We start from the raw sequence: 22602 nt of genomic DNA, 5'->3' as shown, positions 1-22602 counted from the left end.
GGAATGTAAATTGGTTCAATTATTATAGAAGACAGGGTGATAATTCCTCAAAGATCTAGAACCAGAAATACTATTTGAGCCAGCAAAACCATTAGTGGCGGCCGGGCGCGGTGGCTCAAGCCTGTAATCCCAGCACTTTGGGAGGCCGAGACGGGCGGATCACGAGGTCAGGAGATCGAGACCATCCTGGCTAACATGGTGAAACCCCGTCTCTACTAAAAAATACAAAAAAAACTAGCCAGGCGAGGTGGCGGGCGCCTGTAGTCCCAGCTACTCGGGAGGCTGAGGCAGGAGAATGGCATAAACCCGGGAGGCGGAGCTTGCAGTGAGCTGAGATCCGGCCACTGCACTCCAGCCTGGGAGACAGAGCGAAACTCCGCCTCAAAAAAAAAAAAAACAAAAAAAACAAAAAAAAAAAACCATTAGTGGGTATACACCCAAACGAATATAAATCATTCTGTTATAAAGATATATGCAGGAGTGTGTTCATTGCAGCTCTATTCACAACAGCAAAGACATGGAATCAACCCAAATGCCCACCAATGATAGACTGGATAAAGAAAATGTGGTATATATACCCCATGTAATACTATGCAGCCATGACAAGGAATGAGATCATGTCTTTTGCAGGGACATGGATGGAGCTGGAAGCCATTATCCTCAGCAAACTAGCACAAGAACAGAAAACTAAACACTGCATGTTCTCACTAATAGTGGGAGCTGAACAATGAGAATACATGGACACAGGGAGGGAACAACACAAATTGGGACCTGTTGGGGAGCGAGGAGAAAAGAGAGCATCAGGATAAACAGCTAATGCATGCGGGGCTTAATACCTAGTTGACGGATTGATAGGTGCAACAAATCATCATGGCACAAGCCTGCATGCCCTGCACATGTATCCTGGAATATAAAATAAAATTATGAAGGGGTGGACTGTCCCTCCACACCTGTGGGCGTCTCTCCTTAGGTGGAACAAGAGACTTGGGAAAAGAAATGAGACACAAAGTATAGAGAAAGGGCCGGGCGCCGTGGCTCAAGCCTGTAATCCCAGCACTTTGGGAGGCCGAGGCGGGTGGATCACGAGGTCAGGAGATCGAGACTATCCTGGCTAACATGGTGAAACCCCGTCTCTACTAAAAATACAAAAAACTAGCCAGGCGTGGTGGCGGGCGCCTGTAGTCTCAGCTACTTGGGAGGCTGAGGCGGGAGAATGGCGTGAACCCGGGAGGCGGAGCTTGCAGTGAGCTGAGATCATGCCACTGCACTCCAGCCTGGGAGACACAGCGAGACTCCATCTCAAAAAAAAAAAAAAAAACCAAGTATAGAGAAAGAAAAAGTGGGCCCAGGGGACCGGCGCTCAGCATACAGAAGACCCACACCAGCACCGGTCTCTGAGTTCCCTCAGTATTTATTGATCATTATCTTTACCGTTTCGGAAAAGGGGAAGTGGCAGGACAATAGGATCATAGTAGGGAGAAGGTCAGCAGAAAGACATATGAACAAAGATCTCTGTGATATGAATGAGTTTAAGGAAAAGTGCTGTGCCTTGATATGCATATGCAAACAACTCCATAAACCTTTTTAGTGCATAAAGAGCAGCATTGCCGCTAGCACGTCCTGCCTTCAGCCCTAAGGCGGTTTTCTCCTATCTCAGTAAATAGAACATACAATCGGGTTTTATACCGAGATGTTCAATTGCCCAGGGATGGGCAGGAGACAGATGCCTTTCCCTATCTCAACCACCAGCAAGGGAGGAGACCACCCCTCATATTGTCTTATGCCCAATTTCTGCCTCCAAAGAAAGAAGAAGTAAAAACTAAAAGGCAGAAATGAAATCCACAGGCAGACAGCCCAGCACCGAACCCTGGGCCTGGTAGTTAAAGATCCACCCCTGACCTAACTGGTTCTGTTACCTATAGATTACAGACATTTGTATAGAAATGCACTGTATAGAAATTCCTATCTTGTTTTGTTCCGGTCTAATTACTGGTGCACACAGCCCCCAGTCATGTACCCCCTGCTTGCTCAATCAATCACGACCCTCTCACATGCACCCCCTTAGAGTTGCAAGTCCTTAAAAGGGACAGAAATTGCTTACTTGGGGAGCTCGGCTCTTGAGACAGAAGTCTTGCCGATGCCCCGGCCGAATAAACCCCTTCCTTCTTTATTTCCATGTCTGAGGAGTTTTGTCTGCGGCTTGTCCTGCTACACCAGGAGGCCCTCTTTCCTCTTATACTAATCATCCTCAGCACAGACCCTTCACGGGTGTCAGGCTGGGGGATGATCAGGTCTTTCCCTTCCCATGAGGCCATATTTCAGGCTATCACATGGGGAGAAACCTTGGACAATACCTAGCTTTCCTAGGCAGAGGTCTTCCACAGTGTATGTATCCCTGGGTACCTGATATTAAGAGAATGGTAATGACTTTTAACAAGCATGCTGCCTTCAGGCACTTGTTTAACAAAGCACACCCTGCACAGTCCTAAATCTGTTAAACCTTGAGTCACCACAGCACATGTCTCTTGCAAGGACAGGGTTGGGGGTGGGGTCACAGATTAACAGCATCTCAAATACAGAACAAGATGGAGTTTCTTATGTCTACTTCTTTCCATATAGACACAGTAACAGTCTGATCTCTCTTTTCCCCACAAAATTAAAAAAAATCAGTCTCACTATTTTATCCACTCCATTACAAATTACACCTGGATATGACCACCTAATTACTTTACGTAGCCTCTAATCTTTTACTTATCCCATCCAGCTAGAAAGTTACTGATAGAATAATCTGTAGACACTGGTTTTTGCATCTCAGGCTACTGTTGAAAAATGTCAGTGGCATCCCATAGAAATTATATTTGTCTACAACAACTCTGTTTTCAAGCTCATTCCCGTTTTGGTGTCATTTTTTCTTGGATATCCAGCTACAATGAAAATTGAACTCATGCTCAAATATATGTGTGTCAATTGACTCAATGAGTAAATTAACATGTTGTCTTTGATTTATAAGAGACTTGTTAAAGGCGCCTTAATCACAAAAGAAAAAATCTGAGAAAATTGACGCTCAGCAAAGTTTAGTGCCATTAACTGAGGTTTTTCAACAGGATATTGGAGCCAAGGCCACCTAAGAGTGAACTGTTTAAAAAAACAGCAACTGCCGGGCGCGGTGGCTCACGCCTGTAATCCCAGCACTTTGGGAGGCCGAGGCGGGCGGATCACAAGGTCAGGAGATCGAGACCACGGTGAAACCCCGTCTCTACTAAAAATACAAAAAATTAGCCGGGCGCGGTTGTGGGCGCCTGTAGTCCCAGCTACTCGGGAGGCTGAGGCAGGAGAATGGCGTGAACCCGGGAGGCGGAGCTTGCAGTGAGCTGAGATCGCGCCACTGCACTCCAGCCTGGGTGACCGAGCGAGACTCCGTCTCAAAAAAAAAAAAAAAAAAAAAAAAAAAAACAGCAACCAAAAAAAAAAAAAGAAAGAAAAGAAAAAAAGAAAAAAGCAAGGAGGAGCCTCTGGTTCCAAGTGAGTACAGTAATCTTAGAACCTGTTTCCAAGATTATAACCTGTTTTATGCAACCATCAGAGCCAAAGAAACTTAACTAAAGGATTAAAACTTACGTAAACAAAGATCCTTTTATTTACAACTCTGCTTCTCTGACGAACAAGAAGCTCCAGCTTACACGTTTGAGGTGCTTTATTCATACTGGCTACTCAATATGTAATTTTTAAAAAATCTGATGATCTTACAGTATGGAAGCAACAATGAATGGTGATGTTGGTGAATGCTAAGGTAAAAGTCCTTCATTTATTTGGGTTAAATGAAGTTTAATGGGTTGCAATTCAGTCATTTTTACTTGGAAAAATATAAGGAGATTTAATGTTTAGTTATAAGATTCTTTGGGTTTTCTAATTATTTTGTTTATACATTCCTATAGCAATGACAATTCTGTTTAATGCAGGATTCGTTTTGTGAAGTAATAATAATGTTGTTTGTTTATGCATGCACAGATACAGGTTTACATTGAGTTTTTAAATATGTAGTTACAAGTGGCTTGGAGCATTAGAAGTATGTCTAAATGATTCTGGATAATGTTGTTTTCCTCCTGTCTTGTCATTGGCCTGGAAAGTCCCTTTTTGTTTATCCAGTTCTTCCACAACCATCGTTCCAATTCTGATCAAGCCCCGTGTTCTTCACATGTCTCTCTCTCTCTAGAAATCTTAGAACATTAGTTGTCTATAACATGCATAGCTACACACTTAACACTCACATATACACATTTTTTTTGAGTTTTCTTTTAAAGTTCAAAAATGAGAACATTAGTTTTTCAAAGCCAAGTAACAGAGGAGTATATAAAAAAATCAATTTTGCACATATCTTTTTACATTTCTTTCTATGCTCACATAAAACATACATGATGTATGTAATTATACACATATGCTCCCCTACAATTTTTACTCACAAATATAGGATCATCATTACATACATATCTTGACTTGTTGCTGTAATCATTTATGAACTATGGACATCCCTCTAGGTCAGCATGTATATCTAAATCGTGGTTAGTCCATAAATCCTGAGATAAGAATATCTATTTCTGCAGAATGAATTTCCAAAAGTGGAATGAAGAAACATCATGTACTGCAATATACAATCCCATCACTTCTCCACCCCATTCCATTGTATGTGATAAATCTTTCAAAAAAATTTTTAAATTTACTGTATGCAAAAATGAGGGTATTGTGCTACTTTTCAATCACATTTCCTTGGATACCAGTGAGATTTAGCATCTTTTATAAAAAGGTTATAATAATTTTTGTCTATTTGCCATTTTCCTCTTTTATAAACCCCAGTTCATACATTTTACCCATGTTTGCTTTTTCTTTTCAATTTGTAGAAGTTCTCCATTTTACATTAGAGTTATAAAGCTTACCTCTCATATACATTTCAAACATGTTCTCTATTTTTTAAAAAACTTATTTATGGTATTTTTTGCCTTTGTGTAAATTTGTACTATTAAAGAAGTAGACTCTATAATTTTTTTCCATTATAGTTTCTTATTTTTTTGTCTTTTTTTAAAAAAGTTTTTCTTTAACCTAACATTACTCTTATTTTTCACATTTTTTTTACATTTTATTTTAACATTAAAATCCCTAATCTATTGCTCTTTTTCATCTTTAAACATGGCATTATGCAGGAATACCACTCTTTTCTTGTTGAATGAAGATCTAATTATAATTATAAAATCATTTATTAAATAAGCTATACTTTCTCTGCTGAGCTATTATGTATTTATTATGTATATGTATATTTCTGCTGAAGTATTTATCATATAACACATTTTAATTTATATTTATATTGGTTGTAGTTATAAACTCAGTTTTGTACAGTAACTTGTACATTTTTTGTGGTCATAACATGGTATTTTAATCAAATTAATATCACAGAAGGCTTTAGTATCTCCTATGTCAGGTACCTACCATCTTTTTCAATATTTTTAGGCAAATCTTACATATTTATTCTTCCTTATAAAATTTAAAGTCAAACTAAAAAGTAGAAATAAACAAAATAAAAAATAATTAAAATTAAAAATCATTTAAAATCATAAAGGAATATTCAAATAAAAATTAGTATCTCAAGAAAATTATGATTAAAATTGCGTTATATATTTATATTTATATAGGAAAGATAAAGGTTTTAATAATATTATGGATTTTCTTTGGTCCAGTAAGCATGATAGTTTTTCTTAATTCATGCAAGATGACCTTCAATATAAAATTTTGTATTCTTCTTCATACAGTTGCACATTTTTGTTAAAGTTTTCTGGGGTACTTTATAGTTTGATTGTTATTATGAATGCTATTTCATTTTTATTTTAATTTTTGTATTATACTGCCAGTATAAAGAAAAGCCTTTGGTTTTATATATTTTGTATCATGTTTCTGTATCAAATTCTTTTATTAATTACAATATAGGAACTTTTTTGTGTTTTGCAAGTATTTTTTTTTTTTTTTTTTTTTTTTTTTTTTTGAGACGGAGTCTCGCTCTGTCGCCCAGGCTGGAGTGCAGTGGCCGGATCTCAGCTCACTGCAAGCACCGCCTCCCGGGCCATTCTCCTGTCTCAGCCTCCTGAGTAGCTGGGACTACAGGCGCCCGCCACCTCGCCCGGCTAGTTTTTTGTATTTTTTAGTAGAGACGGGGTTTCACCGTGTTAGCCAGGATGGTCTCGATCTCCTGACCTAGTGATCCGCCCGTCTCGGCCTCCCAAAGTGCTGGGATTACAGGCTTGAGGCACCGCACCCGGCCAGTATTAGTAATTTTCTATAATTAAATATATTTTGTTTTTAAATTTACAATATTTATGTATTAATTTCATTTTCTCATTTGCTTGTATTAGCTAATGCAAGAAATATCAAAACAGTGATGAATAATAATTATATTAGCTGGCAACCTTTATTTGTTCCTGATTTTCATGAGACTAGCTTGGTTATTTCACAGCACACTTATGGTGCTTTGTTAAGTGCCTGCTATGTTACTATCATCATCATCTTCCTGACAAGATGGTAAGCAATTGTTAGCAAAATACTAGTGGAAGGATCTGTTATTTTATGTGAATTAAGCTTTTTAGCCATTGGTATTAGTGGCTTGAGTGTACCACCCACTCCCAGGTGTTGAAAAATATCTAAATATAAAAGAAAAATGTTATGCAAGCCTCTTGCTGGGATAATTTACTATTCCCCAGGACCAGCATTCTAAGCACTTTTTCTTCTCTGTGCACATCTGATTTTGTAGAGGTGGCCATATCACCTTGTTCAGGAATAGCTTGCTGTAACTGCGGTATGTCTCCCTGTACATTTCTTTTTCTTGTGTTTTTTTTTGTTTTTGTTTTTGGGGTGTGTGTGTGTGTGTGTGTGTGTGTGTGTGTTATTTCTGAGACAGAGTCTCACTCTGTCACTCAGGCTGGAGTGTGGTGGTACGATCACAGCTCTCTGCAGCCTCTACCTCCTGAGCTAAAGAGATCCTCCCATGTCAGCCTCTCTAGTAGCTGGGACTACAGACATCCACCATGACTTCTGGCTAATTTGTGTGTGTGTGTGTATGTGTGTAAAGATGGGGTGTCATCATGTTGCCAAGGCTGGCCTCCAACTTCTGGACTTAAATAATCTGCCCACCTTGGCCTCCCAAAGTGCTGGGATTACAGACTACTGCACTGGCCCAATATTTTATACTGTTGCTGAGCCACTAAGGCAAGCTGACCAGAATGGGAAGAAAGATGTACATAGACACTGTCTTTTGAAGCACTGTCTTGTGCATGGGCCCATGTTTCTTTCTTGAAATCTATGAGCACCTAATCTGGAAAGGGGGTTTTCACTTACAGACACCCTAGATTTATATTTTCTCTACGAAGGTCACTGTGCAATGTTGAACCATGGCTGTGCTCTTCTTATTGCTAGATTGATACAAGGTTTATTATCAGTTCTGTTATTATTTTATAGAAGTAAGCACTAGGAAATACGTTTACATGAAGATGGTGTTGAGGGAAGGCATTTTACTACAGTAATGTCACTTGGTTATTTGAACCCTCTATAGTTATATGTCAAAATTCAAATTGTGTTGCAATATCAAAAATTACTGTCAATTGATACGTTGGTTTTCTTTCAAGTCTGTTGAAAACATTCAAAATTTTTACAGAAAAATACATTAGTTATTAGAATCTTTCATTTTGCTGATTTCTGAGAAATATACCTTACAATTTTATCTAGATTGAAAAAAGGATTACTAACTGTATCTGTTTATCTCTTATAGTCACTTTGTTTTTGAAGATACACATAGATTATATCAGCCTAAAAAAATTAAATTGGACATTGTCTATTGCAGAACTTTCTTTGATAAGCTGAGAAAAGATTTATTTATCTTTGCCAAATTAAAAATTTTTAATCTGGCTGGTCTCTAAGCAGCTTCAAAAATCTTGACAGAGCAACAGAAATAAATATTTTTGAGAATTTTATATCTATATTGATTAGAATTTCTTTCACAATTGAAAATGGTTATGTTTCTTATTATGCATCTAGTAGAATCAGAGTTTATCATTCTCTGAATGGGAGTAATTAATCTTAAATAAAGGAAACTGGTTTTCTAAGGTTTAATGCATTGTTACCTAGATTGCTTTTGGGGAAGCAATGAAAATCACTGTGCAGTGTGAACCATGTCTGTGTTCTACCTATTGCTAGATTGATAGAGGGTTTATTATCAGTTGTGTTCTCATTATGTGATCTTGATCTTTATCTGCATATATATATATTCTGATTTTAAGTGTACAATGAAATCTTCTGGTGGAAAATTAACTACAAAACATAAGGTATTTGGCCAGTGCTAAACAGGAGACTTAGAGAGATATGGTCTCATGTGATTCTACCCCAGGAGGCATGAATTATTTGATTATAGGAGAGGAGGATGAAATATGCCACAGTAAGATTTAGAATCGGTGAGAGATAAGTCCTTCCTTTTGTAACATTTGAAAAGGAAATTATGCAGAGGCCAAGGGTTGGGAAAGAAGGACTAGCATGATGACTAAACTTAAGATACATTTTTAGAGAGGTTGGCTTTTCAAAAGGGTCCACATGGAAAATGAAGAATTGAAAGTGACTTCTCTTAAAACTATTAATGTTCATGTACCCCTTGGAAAATTTTATGCATTCTAAATATTCATATACCTTGGTTTGGAGAACCTGTTTTAGACCACCTAGGGAACTTGTAAAATAAAGTTGTAAAATATACAAGAACAGGGTTTGTGAAAACTCTCATTGCCAGCATGTGTAACAGGTTGTGCAGGTAGAGAGGTGCACTAGAGATCAAAGGGTGGAGATAAAGATAAAAGTCGTTTCTGTAGAGAGAGTTGTGCTGTGAGTCCCACTTTCACTTCTGTTAGGGAAAGGTAAGCTATTCTTTCTTCTGATTTAAAGCCTAGGGAGCATAACTTTAAGTTTGCTCAGAGTGCTTTATATTTGTCCTCTGCAGTTTGGGAGACACAGGGGACTGGCGTCCAATTCATGTTTAAGAAATTCAAGAAGTCTAAAAGGCAAAAGGCTGTGGCTGGATCCACCTGCCAGGAGGTGAATTGAAGAGAAGGCCACATTTAAAAAAGAGCTTCACGCCAGCCAGCCATGGGTTACCCAGAGCTAGTTTGGGGCTGTCTTACATCCAGAATGATTGGGTCGTATGGAGTGGTGATGAGAGTTTAGTAGAAAGAGGCTAAAAGTGTAGGTTGAATATCTAAAGTTGCAGGGAGAAATTGGATGTGATAGTCAGAGGAGATGCATTTACCCTGCCAAAGATACTGCAGGTGTCAGACCATGAATGAGGGGTAGGATCTCCAAAGAATTCAAGAAAGTGGCCTTAAGAGAAAGAGTCAGTTTTAGATACTGCCCTGGGCAAAGGAATCAAGGAAGACATTTCTTCCTTCATTAACTCTTCCCCTTTAAGTTTCAACTCTAGAGGAGATAGAACAGCTTTGTTCAATTGTAGGAGAAAAAGGAAGGCAGGAGAGAAACTAGGATGAAAAATAGAGAAATAACCTAGACCCTCTTTCTCAAATGTAGACTTTGGACCTGATATAGTGGGAGGGAAGGAGATTTGGTTTACATAAAGTGCGAAGTGAACTAGACATATTAATCCAGAACTGCGCCTTTTGGGGGAACTAAAAGTGACCAGAAGGCTTTTTTTTTTTTTCTTTTGAAAGTCAATGGAAAGTAGTGCAGCCTGTTTGAGATTACAGTTAGTGTCAGTGGAATTAAAAAAAAAAAAAAAAACTGGTCCTATAAAATGAATTTGATAGGCAGTGGAGGAAGAACTAGCCTCTTTTCTAATATCACCATATACATCCCATTTGTTCAAGTTACCTGCGCCTACTATCCTTTTCAAATGTAAATATTGCTTGGGAGTACAACAGTGCATTATCACAACTTTCGAGTATTTTTCAATAACACACCTCTTTCGGTAAATATTGTCCTTATGCTCAGAAAGACACTAGAATTATAATTTTTCCTTCTGCAACTCTCCTCACTTTGGCATGCTGTTACTAGTTTTTCAGGTTATATATATATTTTACCATTTAACTTACAGACAACTTCATGAATCATGGAATAGATTTTGTTTGAGAGGCATGTCATCATCTCCATGAGATGGAAATTGATAAGGACAGTCAAAGCATTTGAATCAAATTTGGGCTCCTCTATAAATGGATATTTTCAAAGGAGAATTCATCACTTATAATAATGCTGTAAATCTTGGTGTTAAAATCCATGCTAAATGGGACTCATTGGTAAGGCTGTCTAATATCTAAATTCAGTATGAACTATAATGTCAGAAAAATCTTTGATTTTGCTGTAATATTTTGTTACATTTACATGAAAAATTTCAGAAATTTATACATTTTAAATCTCTTGAAATCGTTATTTCTTGTAAGACAGCCAAAACAAATAAGTGTTCAAAGACATGTCCTACCTTTGAAATGGGGACAGAAAATAAAAAATGGCTTAGGGGTTGCTTAATACTGCTACTTAGTGGCAGAACAAGGACAAGACAGAGCTGAAGGCTGACAACTTTTCAGTTAATTTGTCTAGCAGCAGGAGCTACCAATTATTGAAATTTATAACATTTCAGGCTCTCTAAGAGGGACTTTACATAATTTATCTCATTTTTTATATGCTATGTGGATATATAATCTTTTTAGGATTCAGCAAAAGAAGATTTAGATATCTCCTATTTGAGTCAATTCTAGGAAGCCTAAGAGATCTACCAAGATGGCCCCTTGGCAATCACCAAAGCATCAGAAATATTTCTGTTATTTGGATTTCAAAGTTAGTATCAATTCCATTGTTACAGTAGCAGCTTGAGTGTTCCAAAATGTCATCCAAGTGCAATATATGATGTAAATGTTTGCAAGACAGGAAAAAAAAATAGGAAAATGTAGACTGGGAAATGTTGTTGGGGGAAATTAGAAGTTGGGGAATAAGAAAATAGTATCTTTATTCTTCTACAACCTCCTGCATTGCGTTTTACAAACCTTATCATCATTTTAACTATAAATATATTTGTATTTCAGATTTTTAAAAGGCTATCTTTCACAAGTTTACCTTCTTTTCCTTTCTGTGGACATTAGACACGGTCTAAGGTCCATATGATGATGTTTTTGAGTAAAATAAAGTATGCAACAGTAATTTAGAAACTCAAAACTATATAAGTTTACTTAAGTTTGGCCTGTATGGTCAGATGCCTCCTGACACTACAAATATCTTTCTGTGATTTAAAATTTTCTATAAAACTCTAGAAATAAATAGCTGGTAATGTGAACATAGTTCACCAGCATTTTTGTCTTACAAATCACACATTTTTGATAGTAACTATCTACGATCCCATCTATTTTTATAAGAATAAAACATGGTAATCTAGTGTAACAGTATACATGTATTTGCATTTTAAAATGAAGAAACAGTATGTAAATATTAGGCTGGTGCACAAGTAATTATGTCTTTTAGCCATTAAAAGTAATTTAATTTTGGCCGGGCGCGGTGGCTCAAGCCTGTAATCCCAGCACTTAGGGAGGCCGAGACGGGCGGATCACGAGGTCAGGAGATCGAGACTGTCCTGTCTAACACTGTGAAACCCCGTCTCTACTAAAAAATACAAAAAACTAGCCGGGCAAGGTGGCAGGCGCCTATAGTTCCAGCTACTCGGGAGGCTGAGGCAGGAGAATGGCGTAAACCTGGGAGGCAGAGCTTGCAGTGAGCTGAGATCCGGCCACTGCACTCCAGCCTGGGCGACAGAGCGAGACTCCGTCTCAAAAAAAAAAAAAAAAAAGTAATTTAATTTTAACGTAAAAGTTCATTAGTAATATAATTATATACTATAATTAGTAATATAATAGCATTATATAATAAAAAGCCCATAGGAAGCATTTTATTTTGAAGAAGAAACAAGATAGTTTACTTTTCCTATTCATTTTCTTTCTTGCATCTCTGTGGGTGCATGATTTTTTTTCTTCATTTCTTAGTGGCACTTATGCCATTGGTGATTTGTATGTGTGTGCCTACTCTTTATGCTGTAAATCTTGGTGTTAAAATCCATGCTAGATGGGACTTACTGGTTGGGCTGTCTAATAGCTAAGTTCAATATGAACTATAATGTCATGTCAAAAAATCTTTGATTTTGCTATAATATATTTTGTTCCATTTACATGAAAAAATAAGTTCTTCATATGGATATGGAAGAGTACAGAGGTTAGAATTTTGTTTTGTACAGTGTTTTGAATTTCTGGTTTCCAGTTGGCACACTGATCATTTGTTAACTTAGGATCTTAGCTTATGAATAAATCTTATCTGCATTGGATAAGACTTAATAAGTCTTAATCTGCATCTGGATCTTAACTTGTTAATAAGTCTTATCTGCATAACATTTTGGCCATATTTGTGGGTATTTCTACAGACTAAATAAAGTTTTAAATATATATTTATAAGAAAAGTGAGAAAGCAAAACGTGTAGGTGGTAATAACATAAGCTTTGCAGAGGGTAATTTCCAGATACAAACATACAGTACAATGTACCTGTAATAATTATAACTATTTTTGACAAGTAAATTGATATCTTGATGCCTTCCTCTACTATAGATGAAAAAACAATTTACCTCAGATTACTGGTCACAGTGACCCTAGCTCATATTTGGTTGTAAAGTAGTACATTACCCATTTTAGGTTATTCAGCTCCTAAACTCGCATATATTGACAGGGCAACGTGTACTACAGATGTAAGAGATTTTAAAGCTATTGAAGAGGCTCAGTACATTATGTCTTAAAAATAGTCACATTTAAACATCCATTGGATTGCTGTATTACGGTATTTATAATGATGAGGTACAAAAGGGGCTAGGTTTATGTTTGCATGTACTCTGGAAGACAAATCCTACACTTGCAGCATTTTACCAGTTGCAGCTATTAGAATTTCCTAAACATCTTGACCTGTGGGCTTACATATTTCCTTATTTTTTTTTTCCAGAAGTCTTAGAATCAAGAAAGGGCCTTATATGAAAGTAGTGAAGTGGCATAATATTTTTGAGCACTTCATGCTTTGGTCAATGCCATAGGATCCTAGAATTTTAGTTTATGATTACAGTTTAAAATTACTAAAGTGTTGTATTGCTAGGGGTATTAGTCCATTTTCATACTGCTATGAAGAAATAACCGAGATGGGGCAATTTATAAAGAAAAAGAGGTTTAATGGACTCATAGTTTCACATGGCTGGGGAGGCCTCACAATCATGGTGGAAGAAGAAGGAGGAGCAAAGGACATCTTACATGGTGGCAGGCAAGAGAGAAGTACAAAGGAACTGCCCTTTATACAACCATCAGATCCTGTGAAATGTCACTATCACAAGAAGAGCATGGGAAAAACCTGCCCCCATGATTTAATTACTTCCCACTGGGTCCCTTCCATGACACATGGGGATTATGGGAGCTATAATTCAAAATGAGATTTGGGTGGAGACACAGCCAAATCACATAATTCTGCCCCTGGTCCCTCCCAAACCTTATGTCCTCACATTTCAAAATACAATGTGCCCTTCCAACAGTCCCCCAAAGTCTTAACTCATTTCAGCATTAACTGAAGAGTCCAAGTTCGAAGTCTTATCTGAGACAAGGCAAGTCCCTTTTATCTATGAGCCTGCAAAATCAAAAGCAAGTTACTTCCTAGATACAATAGGGGTACAGGCATTCGGTAAATACACCCATTCCCAATGGGAGAAATTGGCCAAAACAAAGGGGCTACAGGCCCCACATAAGTCTAAAATCCAATGGGCAGTCATTAAGCCTTAACATTCCAAAATGATCTCCTTTGATCCATGTCTCATATATAGGTCATGCTGATGCGAGAGGTGGACTTCCATGGCCTTGTACATCTTCACCTCTGTGGTTTTGTAGGATACAGTGCTCCTCCTGGCTGATTTCATGGGCTGGTGTTAAGTGTCTGTGTTGTTTTTCCAGGTGCACGATACAAACTGTTGGTGGATCTACCATTCTGGAGTCTGGAGGACAGTGGCCCTCTTCTCACAGCTCCACTAGGCAGTATCCCACTGGGGACTCTGTGTGGGGGGACTCCAACCCCACATGCTCCTTCTGCACTGCCCTAGCAGAGGTTCGCCAAGAGGGCCCTGCCCCTACAGCAAACCTCTGCTTGGACATCCAGGCGTTCCATACATCTTCTGAAATCTAGGTAGAGATTCCCTAACCTCAATTCTTGACTTCTATGCACCCGTAGGGTCAATACTATATGGAAGCTGCTGAGGCTTGGGGCTTGCATCCTCTGAAACCACAGCTCGAGCTGTATCTTGGCCCCTTTAGCCACGACTGGAGTGGCTGGGATGCAAGGCACCAAGTTCCAAGGGTGTGCACAGCAGGAGGGCCCTGGACCTGGCCCTGGAAATCATTTTTCCTTCCTAGGACTCAGGGCCTGGGATGGGAGGGGCTGCTGTGAAGGTCTCTGGCAAGCCCTGAAGATATTTTCCCCATCATCTTGGTGATTAGCATTTGACTTCTTGTTACTTATGTAAATTTCTTCAGCTGGCAAGAATTTCTCCCCAGAAAATGGGTTTTTCTTTTCTACTGCATTGTCAGGCTGCAAGTTTTCCAAACTTTTATGCTCTGTCACCTCTTGAATGCTTTGCTGCTTAGAAATTTTTTCCATCAGATACCCTATCTCTCTCAAGTTCAGAATTCTCTAGGGCAGGGGCAAAAAACCACCAGTTTCTTTGCTAAAGCATAGCGAGAGTCACCTTTGCTCTAGTTCCCAAGAAGTTCCTCATCTCCATATGAGACCACCTCAGCCTGCACTTCATTGTCCAAATCACTATCAGTGTTTTGATCAAAGCCATTCAACAAGTCTCTAGGAAGTTCCAAACTTTCCAACATTTTCCTGTCTCCCAAGCCGTGCAAGTCTCTAGGAATTTCCAAACATTCTCACATTTTCCTGTTTTCTCTTCAACCCTCCTAACTATCCAACCTCTGCCTGTTACCCATTTCCAAAGTTGCTTCCACATTTTTCCATATTTTTAGTTATCTTTACGGCAGCGCCCCACTAATCCTGGTACCGATTTACTGCTTTAGTCCATTTTCATACTGCTGTGAAGAAATATCTGAGACTGGGTAATTTATAAAGAAAAAGAGATTTAATGAACTCACAGTTCCACATGGCTGGGGAGGCCACACAATCATGGCAGGTGAAGGAGAAGCAAACACACATCTTACATGGCAAAAGGCAAGAGAGAAGTACAGGGGAATTGCCCTTTATAAAACCATCAGATCTCGTGAGACTTATCCCCTATCATGAGAACAGCATGAGAATAACCCACCACCATGATTCAATTACCTCCCACAGGGTCCTTCCCGCAATATGTGGAGATTAGGGGAGCTACAATTCAAGATGAGATTTTGCTGGGGACACAGTCAAACCTTATCACTAGGTATTGTTATATGCTAAGGGTTTTTTATACATTATTTCATCCTCATATCTTTGCAAGGCAGATTTTTTAAAATATATAAATAAGAAAGTTGAAGCAAAAAGAAGTCAAGATATGTATACAAAGTTTTAAAAAACAGCCAGTATCCTAACAAATGTTTGCCTGATTCAAAAAATCCTGTCTTTCCCACTGCACCAATGACTCTACTGTAGTATCTTTCACTGTCCTATTGATTTTTTGCTCTTCAGCATCACAGCAAGACATTCTTTAAATTTTAAATTTTACTTTAATATGAAAGTTGAAAACACTTAGACAATATCTCTTGGTATAGCCAGATAATAATCATAAACTTAAAATCAAATAAAGCTCTGAAAACTGAGTTTGAATATCTGGGTACTCCAAGGGCTTGGTTCTGGTTCATATCCTCTTTTATTTTCCAGTGGCTTTTCTGCAGGAGGGGTTCCAGAAAAATATGGTTTCTAAGCACCTCATAAGGATCAAATATTGTTTTCAGAAGGCTGATGAAGCTTCAGAAAAACAAATGTTTCTGTTGTCTTGCTCCTTTCCCTGTCTTGTCGTGCCAGCCTCCTCTACCCATCCTCCAGGTTAACATATTAGGATTTCAAAACCAGAGTGAAATAGATGCTTTAAATCCTTATCACACCCAGACGTGTGAAGAAAAGTGATTGCAAATGTATATGGCTCTCAAAGCCCAACCAGAGACATTGTACGGTAACAGGACTCCTTCATGCCCTTCTCTTTTGCTCTTTTTCCGTTTTGCTTTCCTTACACTTTACCCCTACCATTCCTCTACCAATGTTCTTGCTGAAGGTACCTATCCTGTTCTCTTAGGGCTTTGTTCTTAACCAGCTGTTAGCTAACGTCAACTCTTATTTGATATTGATGAGAGTTTTTATTTCAAGAAGGATTTGTCTTTTAATGAGAGATTCTTTGACTAAAAAGCACTTATTATGCACAAGAATGAGTTTCACATTATAGAAATTTATGGAGTAAATTCTGGACAGAGTTTCTGCTCAAGATCTGTTGCTTGATCAGGTTATTGACCAAAGTGGAGGCATGGAGTCTATACAAAGAAGTGAATGATCAGAAACCAGAACAGAGTTTTATAACAGTTATAGCTGTATGTGGGACCACAGCCTCTTAGCTTTCATGTAAGCTTATACTAAATTTTCAGCATTTCAGTTCCAGAGGTTTTGTATTTATCTATTTATGTGATAATCAGGGCATTATGTCCATGAAGGTAAAAAAGGTTTTTTGTTTTTTTGTTTTTTTGTTTTTTGGTTTTTTTAGTTTTCTTCATTTTATTTTATTTTCTTATTTTTTTTCATTATACTTTAAGTTCTAGGGTACATGTGCACACCGTGCAGGTTTGTTACATATGTATACATGTGTCATTTACATTAGGTATATCTCCTAATGCTATCCCTCCCCCATCCCTCTGCCCTACGACAGGTCCTAGTGTGTGATGTGCCCCTTCCTGTGTCCAAGTGTTCTCATTGTTTAAAAAAATCTAAGTGGACACTTTTTTGATATATTTCATTTTTCTTTTTATAATGCCTATCCATGATTTCAATTTTTAAAGTGTTTATTAATGCAGTTTGTTATCTATGTGGTAAGATTTCTCACTACTTAAATTATATCGTTTTAGAATTTTAGAATTTCTTCCTGCTCTTCTAATCTACTTACAACCCTGATAAACTTACCAGATATGCTGTTTCTATATTGTCTGCGATATCCTTTCAAGGGTTTGTGTGCCACTTCTTACTGATGTAACCTTTGTTCTAAATAGCATAAGGAATGTTCCCACAGAGAAGCGGTGGATTTTCAGAACCAGTATCTTTATGGTTCTTTAAAAATTTTGTAATTCCAGATGTGGTTGTGCAGTACAAGTTTCTTTGTGTCATTTTGTTATTTGAGCAGAGAAGGTATCTACTTATGCAAATTTTATTTAGGATTTGGGGAGATTAATTTCATTATTCTGTTTCCCTTTTTGTTCATCTTTGAACCTTTCTCTGCATTGTTTTGTACCCGCTTTTGTGACTGACTTATTTTCTTCTCTGTCTCTTTTAAAATTCTTAATAAAATTAGTTTAAAAAGTACCCACTGTAATACCATACCATTCTTTGGTTTGTGTAGTTATCATTGTTAATTCAGTTATCACTGATTGGACATTAAAGATATAACAGATACTTTGCATATTTTATTTCTAATCTTCAAGAAAACTATGCAAGATAGATATTACTATCCCTGTTTTACAAAGGAAGTATAAGATGCCACACTCTATCAACTTAATCACACTGTATTAAATTATAAATCTATATTAAAATAATTTGTTTTTTCATTATTCATAGAGTAAATGTAGTCAACCAATATGTATTGAGCATCTGTTATAGGCAAGTAATGGGCTTAAATGTTGTGGGGATTACAGAGATGACTCATACATCCTTGACCTCAGTTAGTCACAGGTTCTACCTGTGAATTTCTTCAAGGTGGTCTCAAAATCCCAACCACTAATATCACATCAAGTATAAAAATAAGCTAACTAAACATGTTCAGTCACTGAGTGAACGTCTGTAAATTCAGAACCTGTATTTATATAGACTCTTACCTGTGTAAGACTCTTATCTATGTATGACTGAAAGAATCATGACGGGCTCTACGGACAGTGTGGTCTTTGAGCAGAACCAGGGTACAGTGTAGATCCCAGAGGTGAGGAAAGGATATTTCAAGGGAGTAAGTTGTATAAGCAAGAACGTGGAGGCAGGTGAGTGTGGGGTATGGGATGGTTAATGCATAAGGGAAGCAGTAATGAGGCAGATGAAAATATAGACCAAAGTTCCTTTGGAAGGACATTAAGGGACCAGCTACAGGATGTGGATCTATTTAGTCGGTAAAGGTTTTATTGAACCATAAAAGAAAATTTTCTTAGTTGTATACAGAACAAAGAAAATAGAACAATCCCATTTGGATTTTAGAAGAAAAAAAAGATGTGCTACCAGCAATCTTTCAGTGTTGGAAATATTTAATAAGTGTATTGATTTTTTTTTAACTTTCTTCCAGTTAAAACCTTAAAACACAAAATAAAACAAAACAAAAGTATTCCATAATGGGTAGGGTAAAGATTGTTATTCTCAATGTCAGACAAGGTGATAACTATTTTAGTCTCATTCTTCTTTTGCCTGACCTGTTTGTCCAGTTTCAAGACAAACTGATTTGGCACGGCCTGACATTCAATAAAACAGTGCAAAGTGGGAGTAAAAGAAAAATATTTTTATTTGGACATGATGTAGAGAAATTTTCTGGACTTCTGAGTCAATATACCTGCGTTTCAATCCTGAATCCACCCTTACTATGTGATCTTAGATAAGTTAGCTTCCTCTCCTTTCTCCTTTCCTTTTTTTTTTTTCTTTTTTGACAGAGTTTCCTCTGCCGCCCAGGCTGGAGTGTAGTGGTGCTATCTTGGCTCACTGCAATCTCTGCCTCCTGGGTTCAAGCGATTCTCCCACCTCAGCCTCCCGAGTACTTGGGATTACAGGTTTCCGCCATCAAGCCCGGCTAATTTTTGTATTTTTGTAGAGACGGGGTTTCACCATGTTGTCCAGGCTTGTCTTGAACTCCTGACCTCGTGATCCGCCCACCTCGGACTCCCAAAGTGCTGGAATTACAGGCGTGAACCACTGCACCAGCCATTTTCTTTCTTAAAAATTTATTATTGGCCAGGTGTGATGGCTCAGGCCTGTAATCCCAGCACTTTGGGGGACCAAGGCGGGTGGATTATGAGGTCAGGAGATCGAGACCATCCTGGCTAACACTGTGAAACCCCGTCTCTACTAAAAATACAAAAAACTAGCCGGGCGAGGTGGCGGGCGCCTGTAGTCCCGGCTACTGGAGAGGCTGAGGCAGGAGAATGGCGTGAACCCGGGAGGCGGAGCTTGCAGTGAGCCGAGATGGCGCCACTGTGCTTCAGCCTGGGCAACAGCGAGACTCCGTCTCAAAAGAAAAAAAAAATTTAGGCCGGGCACAGTGGCTCACGCCTGTAATCCCAGCACTTTGGGAGGCCGAGATGGGGCGGATCACGAGGTCGGGAGATCGAGATCACCCTGGCTAACACGGTGAAACCCTGCTCTACTGAAAATACAAAAATTAACCGGGCGAGGTGGCGGGCCCCTGTAGTCCCAGCTACTCGGGAGGCTGAGGCAGGAGAATGGCGCGAACCCGGGAGGCGGAGCTTGCAGTGAGTGGAGATCGCACCACTGCACTCCAGCCTGGTCGACAGAGCAAGACTCCGTCTCAAAAAAAAGAAAAAGAAAAAGAAAAAAAAAATTTATTGTCATTTCTTTATTTCAATAGCTTTTGGGATACAAGTGGTTTTTGGTTACACGGATGAATTATATAGTGGTGAATTCTAATATTTTAGTGTACCTGTCACCCAAGAAGTGTGCATTATATCTAATGTATAGTTCTTTATTACTGGCCCCCTCTCATCCTCCCCCCTTCTGAATCTCTAAAGTCCATTATATCACTCTGTATGCCTTTGCATAACTCATAGCTATAGCTTAGCTCCCCCTTAAAAGTGAGAACATACAGTTTTTGGTTTTCCACTCCTGTGTTACTTTGCTTAGAATAATGGTCTCTAGCTCCACCCCAGTTGCTGCAAAAGACATTATTTCATTCCTTTTAATGGCTGAGTAGTATCCCATAGTGGGTAAATACCGTATCTTCTTTACCCTTTCATTAGTTGATGGGCACTTAGGTTGGCTTCACACCTTTGCAATTGTGAATTGTGCTGCTATAAACATACGTGTGCAAGTGTGTTTTTCATAAAATGACCTCTGTTCCTTTGGTTAGATACTCAGTACTAGGATTACTGTGTCAAATGGTAGACCTACTTTTAGCTCTTTAAGGAATCTCCTTACTCTTTTCCATAGAGATTGTACTAATTTACATTCTCACTAGCATTGTGTAAGCATTCCCTTTTCCCCACATTTACACACTATCTATTGTTTTTCTACTTTTTTCTTTTTTCTTTTTTTTTTCTTTTGAGACAGAGTTTTGCTCTGTTGCCAGGCTGGAGTGCAGTGGCACGATCTCAGCTCACTGAAACATCTGCCCCCTGGGTTCAAGTGATTCCCTTGCCTCAGCCTCCCAAGTAGCTGCGACTACAAGCACGCGTCACCATGCCCGGCTAATTTTTTGTATTTTAGTAGGAATGGGGTTTCACCGTGTTGGCCAGGATGGTCTCCATCTCCTGACCTCATGGTCCACCTGCCTCAGCCTCCCAAAGTGCTGGGACTACAGGTGTGAGCCACCACACCCGCCTGTTTTCTGACTTTTTAATAATGGACATTCTTGCAGGAGGAAGGTGGTGTCTCATTGTGGTTTTGATTTGCATTTCCCTGATGATTAGCGATGTTGAGCATTTTTTTCATGTTTGTTGGCCATTTGTATATCTTTTTTAAAGTAAATGTCTGTTCATGTCCTTTGCCCACTTGTCAATGGGATTATTTATTTTTTTCTTGGTGATTTGTTCGAGTTCCTTTTAGATTCTGGATACCAGTTCTTTATCGGATGTGTAGTTTGCAAATATATTCTCCAATTCTGTGGGTTGTCTGTTTACTCTGTTTATTATTTCTCTTGCTGTGCAGAAGCTTTTTAGTTTAATTACTTACATCCCATTTATATATTTTTGTTTTTGTTGCATTTATTTTTGGGGTCATATACCAGTTAAACTCTGCCATTTTGTCTCTTAGTGTATATACTTGAGCCTACTTACCCAGCTTCTGAGATCTTATCTGGAAGCTGCTGATAATCAGTTTCAGGTGTTTTCTATCTATTGGGAGTCTACCTTTCCCTGGTGCTGGCTGCCACCAGTTATTATTTCAGAGATACAATTTGACAACCCCCTGACCATCAGCTGATGGTCGCCTGATAATTCTTGGTTGAGCGTTGGGCGAATGGGGACATAGATGGGTGTGGGTAGGGTTGGGGAACCCTCTCGTCACTGCTCATGCTTGCCTAGCTACCCATTCTAGCACTTGGAAGCCTAACTCACTCAGGTTACTCAAGGGTACCTATGATTTCATGTACACACTGAGAAAGGTTAAGATAAACGTAGTCACCAAAATTTTACTGTTGGTACCTCTAATTACAGTAATTTAGTTATTCTCATTATTTTTTTCCAAAGTAGTTGTGCGAAACCAGAGAATACACTCAGTAAGCTCCCTGGCAGTAAGGCATTCTCAACCTTAATGTATTTGATTCCTTACTGAGCTGCAAATACCAACCTAACTAAGGAAATAATGCTGAATTTGTCTAAATGCTTCACTTTCATAAGAAATTGAATGAATAAACTTTAGAATAAAATCTACAATTAATATCTGATGTATCCACATAGTAATCTTTGTGTTATAGAGTGTTATAGAGTCACTCAAACTATATTTTAATCCCTAGCACCAGAGGTTGTTGGGTTACTATTCATAAGTCCTCTTGTTTAATTCCTGGGAATTGTATGCTACCATAGCCAATGTCCTTGAACATCATATGCACTCATTAAAATTGTGTTAACACGGGCTGGGTGCGGTGGTTCACGCCTGTAATCCCAGCACTTTGGGAGGCCGAGGCGGGTGGATCACCTGAGGTCAGGCGTTCAAGACCAGCCTGACCAACATGGAGAAACCCCATCTCTACTAAAAATACAGAATTAGCCAGGCATAGTGGCGCATGCCTGTAATCCCAACTACTCGGGAGGCTGAGGCAGGAGAATAGCTTGAACCCGGGAGGCGGAGGTTGCAGTGAGCTGAGATCGCGCCATTGCACTCCAGCCTGGGCAAAAAGAGTGAAACTTCGTCTCAAAAAAAAAAAAAATGTTGTTAACACTAGAAAGAGAGATGGGGGAGTTGAAATAAATTATAATGTTAAATGACAAACACATATATGTAATATTTATAAACCTAAATATAATGTTGATATTATAAATTATGGCATATTATAAATTACATATTATGTTATATATATTTATATTATATATAGATGGGATATACAATAAAACTGTAGACTATTGTGGGAAATTTTTCAA

The 22602-nt window shown here is 38.4% G+C and overlaps 1 protein-coding gene across 8 annotated transcripts in view; it reads left to right on the top strand.

Moving 5' to 3' along the window:
• SLCO1A2 (solute carrier organic anion transporter family member 1A2) overlaps nucleotides 1-22602 on the top strand; it is a 158775-nt gene that overhangs the window by 16779 nt on the left and 119394 nt on the right. The window contains exon 1 of one of the 8 annotated variants that reach the window (XM_015151122.3): nucleotides 3509-3790. The exons of the other annotated variants lie outside the window; for them this stretch is intronic. The gene's annotated coding sequence lies outside the window, so the exon portion shown is untranslated. Of the gene's footprint in view, nucleotides 1-3508; nucleotides 3791-22602 lie in introns of those variants that run through there. 8 annotated transcript variants of the gene reach the window in all.

This window comes from Macaca mulatta, chromosome 11 (assembly GCF_049350105.2).
Source record: "Macaca mulatta isolate MMU2019108-1 chromosome 11, T2T-MMU8v2.0, whole genome shotgun sequence".
NCBI classification, from domain to species: domain Eukaryota; kingdom Metazoa; phylum Chordata; class Mammalia; order Primates; family Cercopithecidae; genus Macaca; species Macaca mulatta.
This window is presented reverse-complemented; position numbering and strand designations above follow the sequence as displayed.